Genomic DNA, 6,774 nt, shown 5'->3' on the forward strand with positions numbered 1-6,774 from the left:
GCCTGGCCGTCGGCTTAGTTTCAAATTATGCCGACGACCAGGCCGTCGGCATAGCCCCTGGTCCTAGAGCAAGGGCTGGTCGCCACGTGGCACACCTATGCCGACGGTCGGGCCGTCGGCATAGTTTTTTACTAAGCCGACGGCTAGGCCGTTGGCATAGTGGTGCCACGTGGCGACCGTTCGTTGGGTAGACTTGACGGCGGCCGCCGTTAGGCGTGGTAGTTGCCGACGGCCAGGGCCGTCGGCATAGATGTACGGCCCTCGTCGGCGTATCATATATGCCGACGGTCTTTCTATGCCGACGGCCTCCCTGGCTGTGCCGACGCATATGTTGCCGACGGCCCTATGCCGACGGGGGCCGTCGGCATAGGCCTATCCCGACGGGACTCAGGCCCGTCGGCATAGGGGCGATTCCGGTAGTGCCTCCCCATGACACCGCTACAATACCGCACCCGGTCGCCCTGGACACCGGCACGTGCCGCCGGCTTCCCCCGCGTTCCTGTGCTATTATGTTGGCATAGATTACATCGTGTGTCTCCCCCCATTATATATGAGAGGCTTGGGATACAAGTGTCCTAATAGGACACAACTCCATACCATGTGAACACAATACTACTCAGAGTCCAACCATAACCTATCTTGTACTGTACACTATATTCGACACAACTCTAACAGAGTGAATGGAAAAATGGTTGTGAGGCCACAAGCACAATGTATCCACGGTGTGCCACCAAGGAGGTGCCTTTGGCAAAGCCATTGTATTTCTCTTGTGCATGTGTGTGTTCTGAACATGTGTGTTCTTGTGAGAAGAGACATTGCTAGAGGAAGAACGAGCTGCTAGGACTCGAGAGCAATCTATACTGAATTTCGCCCAGTTGGCTTTGTGGCATGTAGTATTTAGCCTTCATCGAGTCATTTGGGAGCCGTCTCGAGCCAAAGCGAAGCTTAAGGCGAGCACCTCGCCGAAGCACCAAGTGTGAGCCGACTTGGCTTACAGCTGGAGGCAGACACAACCTGAACCTGGCTCGCCTGACCTTTGCTCGCCTGGCTTCCAGCTTGTCTCGCCTGGCTTTACTCTCCTCCCATTCACGAAGCATGGCTTCATACTCCTCATATTCACGAAGCCTGGCTTCACGAAGCCTGGCTTCATACTCCTCATATTCACGAAGCCTGGCTTCACACTCCTCACCTTCACGAAGCCTGGCTTCACTTTTTTTTTAGAACGAAGGCTCAAGGGAAGCCCGACTTTGAATTAACAAAGCCATCAACCGGCCAGGAATACACAAGGCCACCAAGCAAGAGCAACCGAAAGATACAAGGGAGCTGACTGAGCAGCTTACAACGCAACGCACACTACTGCACACTAAGAACTGCAAGTAATGTCGAAACCTGCTGCACATCGACACCCAAAGCAGGAAAGCAGAGAAGCCTCGGGGATTAGCCAAAGGCCTGCAAGCACTGAGAGCAGCCGGATCATGGGATTGGGACCCTGCAACCTGTCTTCCAACGCCGAAGAAGACCCCAATCTTCTCGCCTAGGCTCGAAGGCGCCGCACCGTCGGGTTGTTGGGCGCTCACCCGAGAGCACGGACATGTGCCGGTCGTGACCCAGAGCTGGCATAGCTCTTCTCACCACGCCATAGGCTCACACCACTAGCTGCACTGCCACCCGCCCGGGCAACCGAGAACAGAAGGAAAGCCGCTGGGAGGATTGTCGAAGAAACCAGCTGCAAAGACCCAAGGGCGAAGCTTGGAGAAGCCTCTGCTTGGACTCGCAGCCGACGGGCGCTCTCCTACCTCGGCGCCACTCACCCGGAGAACCAGACGACCCAAGGCGGCGCCTCCAAGGAGGGAACGACGCGCAGGGCGCCGCCACCGCCCAACCCGAGACGAGTTTTGGGTTTTCACCCGGGCTCTGGGACGGGGATGGATAGGGGAGTCCTCAGCGGTGCCTCGAAGGAGAAAGCCGATGCGCGCACGCACCATCACCGCCGTGGTCGGAGATCCAACCAAGGGTTTCCCCCGGACTCGCACTATGCCACCAGCTCACCGCCGGCACCGGAATTGGTAGCCAAAGCTGCAGATCGGACAGCCGGAGGAGAGGAGTGAGCAGAGGAGGAGAAAACAACCCGACCTTCAGATCTGGCTTGGAAGAAATCCGCGCCACGACCACCCCCCGCCGGCTCCGCGCCGCCCAAGCAGCCGAGGAGGCCGGCCACCACATCCCACGCACGCCGCCTGTCGTGGAGGCCGCGCCGCCTCGCCGGCCGGGGCCTCCGCCCCGGAGTCCGTGGTCCTTCGCGAGGGGAACGAAGCGACAAGAAACCTCGCCGCCACCTTCATCGGCGGCCGCCGCGGCTTGCCTGGCGTCCCTCAGGTGGCGGCAAGGGGAGGACATGCTGGAGGGGGTGGCGGCGCCGGGGGGAAACCCTACTCGCCCCCGGGTCGCCTGCGGGGGACGACACGGGAGCCGCGGGTGGGTCGTGGCTTGTCAAAGATGGTGATGGTTTGCTTTTCGCCTGGCTTCACTCTCCTCACGTTCACGCCTACAAGGATCGGTAAGAAATACAAAAAGAACATATGAGACAACGAAATTAATTAAGAGAAATTTCACATATATGTAAACTTAGAATTAGAATACAGTAGTACTCCCTTCATCCCGAAATACTTGCCAATGAAATGGATGTATCTAGATACATACCGTCCCGAAATACTTGTCAATGAAATGGATGTATCTAGATATGTATCTAGATACATCCATTTCATTGACAAGTATTTCGGGACGGAGGGAGTACCTCCTCAAATGACAGTCACGGGTGGTGTGGGTCATATCCAGTTTTTGAAAGAGTGGAGATGGGAGATTGAGATATGTGCCAGCTGCTCTCTCCATAGAAGCCTTTGCAGCCGCATTGCAATCATTGCAACCATGTGTTGCATATTAATTTGAGAGTAGCGAGGCGGGGAACCTTTCCTATTCCGAAATCAAAATCACCAACACTGGCAGTGTGAGAATCGGTATGATCCACGTCGGACTCTTCTCCTGACCAAATTCTGAGTTCAAGTGTTTCTAGCCTAGACATGGATCCCGCTTCAAACATCATCCATCTAACTACTCCAAATGAAAACTTCCTCAAGCATCGGAAGCCAGCTTCACGGGTGATTGTAAGCCTACTATCTATATTTTCCATTGTTAGTTCCAGAATAAGCAGACCAGGTAAGCTTCCAAGGATGCACAGGTCTTCCTGCTCGAACTCTTCCACTTGAAGGTGCAGCTGCTGCAGGTTTACGAGGAAGCTCACCCATTTTGGAACCCGCCGTAGATGTGAGGACTTGGTCATGAAGAGTTCCTGGATGCTACGCGGAAGAGAACACACCGGTCCCTGCTGTAAGACGCTTCCACCATGAACAGTTAGAGAAATTAAGTCCTCTAGATTACGAAGAGAAGAGGCAATAGCCTCATTGCACTCGCCCTCTCCCATCCCATCTACAGTGACAGGATCTCCTTCAAAATCGAGGGCCAGTTTCCTCATATTCTGTAGCTGCCCAAGTTCTTGCAGGAAGTTAAACTCCTGCCTGAACACACCCACCTGTTCTAACATCTCCATTGCTTGCATCTTTGCAATTCCATTAGGAAACTTAACTCTAGTATCAACAAGCAGATCCACCAATTCTTAAGATTAACAATAGTTGCTGGTAATTCATGTACTTTGGTGCCTCTTATGTCCAGCATCTCTAAGCAATATAGACGGCCGATTTCTTCCGGGAGCTCACTTACTTCCGTCCAACTCAGGTTCAGGTGCCTCAACTGAAACAAGTTCCCTATATTTGCAAGATGGTGGTTTTCCACTTGGCGGCAAAGCTCAAAGTCCAGAACTCGCAAATATCTGAACTCATCCAGAGAAGGGATTTCCACTGTATACCCAAAAACATTTACTGAGCGGACATGAGACAACACCAGGCCTTTCTTTAATATAGAATGATCTTTCCCATCAACTTGGAGAGGGAGACGACGAACTTTTCTTTGTGTCCCACTGGTTATACAAGGGACACCAACAAAAGTAACAAAATTCTCTTCAATGGCCTTGGATATGATGAAATCAAGTATTACGTCATGAACTCGACAACTCTCCACCTTACCATATTCTTCTGTCGTCCATGCAACTTGGATCAAACGCCTATTCAGGAGCTCATTGAAACACCTCTCTCCTAACTGGTATGATGTATATTTGTCATCTTTCTGAATGAACCCCTCAGCAATCCATCTCCATATAAGAGCTTTCTTCTCAATTATAGAATCTTCAGGAAAAATACTCAGATACAGGAGACAAGTTTTCTGATGAGAAGGTAGATCAAAGTAACTAAGTGACAATATCTTCATCATTCCTTCAATGCTAGGATTCCTTTCAAGTGCACGACCAATTGAATCTTTCACTTGATTCCACTGATTCTCTGTTCTTTCTTTGGTAGCCAACAAACCAGATATAGAAATGATTGCCAAAGGTAAACCAACACATTTTTCCAAAATTTCCCCAGAAACTTTTTCAAGGTGTGAAGGGCAATTTTCACTGGAATCGAACAACCTTATGTTAAAAAGTTCCCTCGAATGCACCATATCAAGATGCCTTATATTATAAATATGACCATGACATGATGACAAACATGAATCTGCAACCTCATTAATACGAGTAGTGGTGATTATTATACTGCCAGAACTAGTCACGGGGAACACACACTTCAAATCATTCCATGTTTTCACATCCCATAGATCGTCAACAACAATGATGTACCTGCGGATGGATATACGAGCATGGTTTTAATATAGAGAGCATACAATATGAAGCTTTTCTCATTGACAACATACAAAAATATTTACAAAATAAGCTGACATATGTTAAAATGGTATTGTAGACGTAACTCATACATTTACGTCCATGTTAATCTTGCACATTATGGAGAACACATATATAAGCAACAGTTTGAACAGAAAGAATGACGTTAGAAAGTAGGGAGGTACAAGTCCAGTTATATATATATATGCTGAGAAGCAATCATGCCTCTGCAACAAACTTTTTGGTGGGTGTGGGCAAGAAACCAAAAACCCAGGTGTGGTTCCAAACATCTAGTGATTGAAAACAAAGACAGAGTAATTTGGGCACCGGCGAAGTTTCTGGAAAATTGGACATCTTAGTTGTTTCGGTTTGCAGCTTGCCAAATGACCATAACTCACATTTGAATTTAATTAAAATCCAACCAAACTTTTGAGGAAGTTTGAAATTTGACTCAAATTCAGTGTCATCAAAATAGTTTGACCGAAGAGCAAATTTTTTGGTACTTACAAAGAAAAGAAAGCTAGGTAAACATCGAGGGATGGTAGTGGAACTACACCTTAGTCTTTGCGCAAAGTTAATCAAGTTAGCTATTTATGGGAGATCATAATATGCCAGAACAGTAAAAACCTGGTGTCTTATGGTAGTTTGTTGATTTGTATCAACATGATCTTTTTTGTAGTTTACTTATGATTTTGTACATCAACATGATCTTTTGACCATCACATTTTCTAACATCTTAGAAACTATATAATAAATTGTAGAGATGCTGAACCTATTTTATAAAAGAAATTTTGTATGATTTTAGTGTCAAGCCTAAACAAGGTTCTTATGTATTCAAGGATGATAAGTAAATGTGAATAGAAGCAATACCTTTTGTCTCCTAGGAAATTGGTGATCTTGCAGATCATGTGTTCTATATTCCATGCTATTGTGTCAGCATTACCTTGACCGCTAAGTTCGCTAAGAATAGCCCTTAGGATATTTATAATGTCTGGATTTCGCGACACGGATATGAAAGCATGTCTCTCGAATTTTCCTTTGAGTTCTTCATAGACTTGCTTTGCAAGAGTTGTCTTGCCCATACCTCCAGATCCAACGATGGAGACAATCTTCCGTTGTTGTGTTGACGCACGTCCATCCTCTTGTGCCAATAGCTTGATTATCTCAGCCTTGGGTCCATCAATCCCAACGAGCTTTGAGGCATGCTCAAAGATAGCAACAGCTCTAGGGTTAACGGTATCATTTTGTGTGTTATTGACGGTCTGGCGACCGTTGTACCTTGCATTTGTATTGCGCGCCTCAACGATCTGTTTCTTCAGATCCTGAATCTCTCTCCCGATCCGACCGCGAGCCTTCATCTTCCCCAGCTTCCCTAGTGAGCTCTTGATCTTCTCAATGAAGCCATCTGGCTTTTCGTCTTTGTCACCTATGCTCTGCATGAAGTCGTCGATGGCATCGTCCAAGTCATAGGAGAGCTCCCGCACCTCATTCATCCACACCTTATCCCGCACATCAGGATCCTCCTCCTCCGACATCTTGAGGAGAAAAGGATCCATAGCAGCCAGCTCATGAGCGAGGGACTTGATCTCCTTGCGAACTGACTTGAAACGCTTGTACTCGTTGCCGAGCAGAACAAACAGCTTCGCTATGACAGGCTTGAGGACCCCTGTCGCCATGCTAACAAGAGCCACCTCCATGGCCATGCTAGCTGAGAGCTGGCTCAATTAATGCAACGACAGTGTTCTCAATCTACAACCTGACAAAAGCATTGATGGAAGTAAGCCACTATGCCCAAGCATTATAACACTGAACAAGCTAGCTACAAATCGCTACTGCGCCCGCCGCCGCAAGATCGAAGCAGAGTAGCAGAGATGGGGTCGTACCGGTCGTGGAGCCTGGAGTTTTATTGGGTGGCAGCAACTCAGAGACAGCTCGCTGATGGTGTC

General features: G+C 48.4%; 1 pseudogene; it reads right to left on the minus strand.

The window, feature by feature from the left end:
* Positions 1-2,490: 2,490 nt before the first annotated feature.
* LOC123129858 (disease resistance protein PIK6-NP-like) lies at positions 2,491-6,568 on the minus strand (annotated as a pseudogene).
* Between the last annotated feature and the right edge of the window lie 206 nt (positions 6,569-6,774).

This window comes from Triticum aestivum, chromosome 6A, assembly GCF_018294505.1.
Source record: "Triticum aestivum cultivar Chinese Spring chromosome 6A, IWGSC CS RefSeq v2.1, whole genome shotgun sequence".
NCBI lineage: Eukaryota > Viridiplantae > Streptophyta > Magnoliopsida > Poales > Poaceae > Triticum > Triticum aestivum.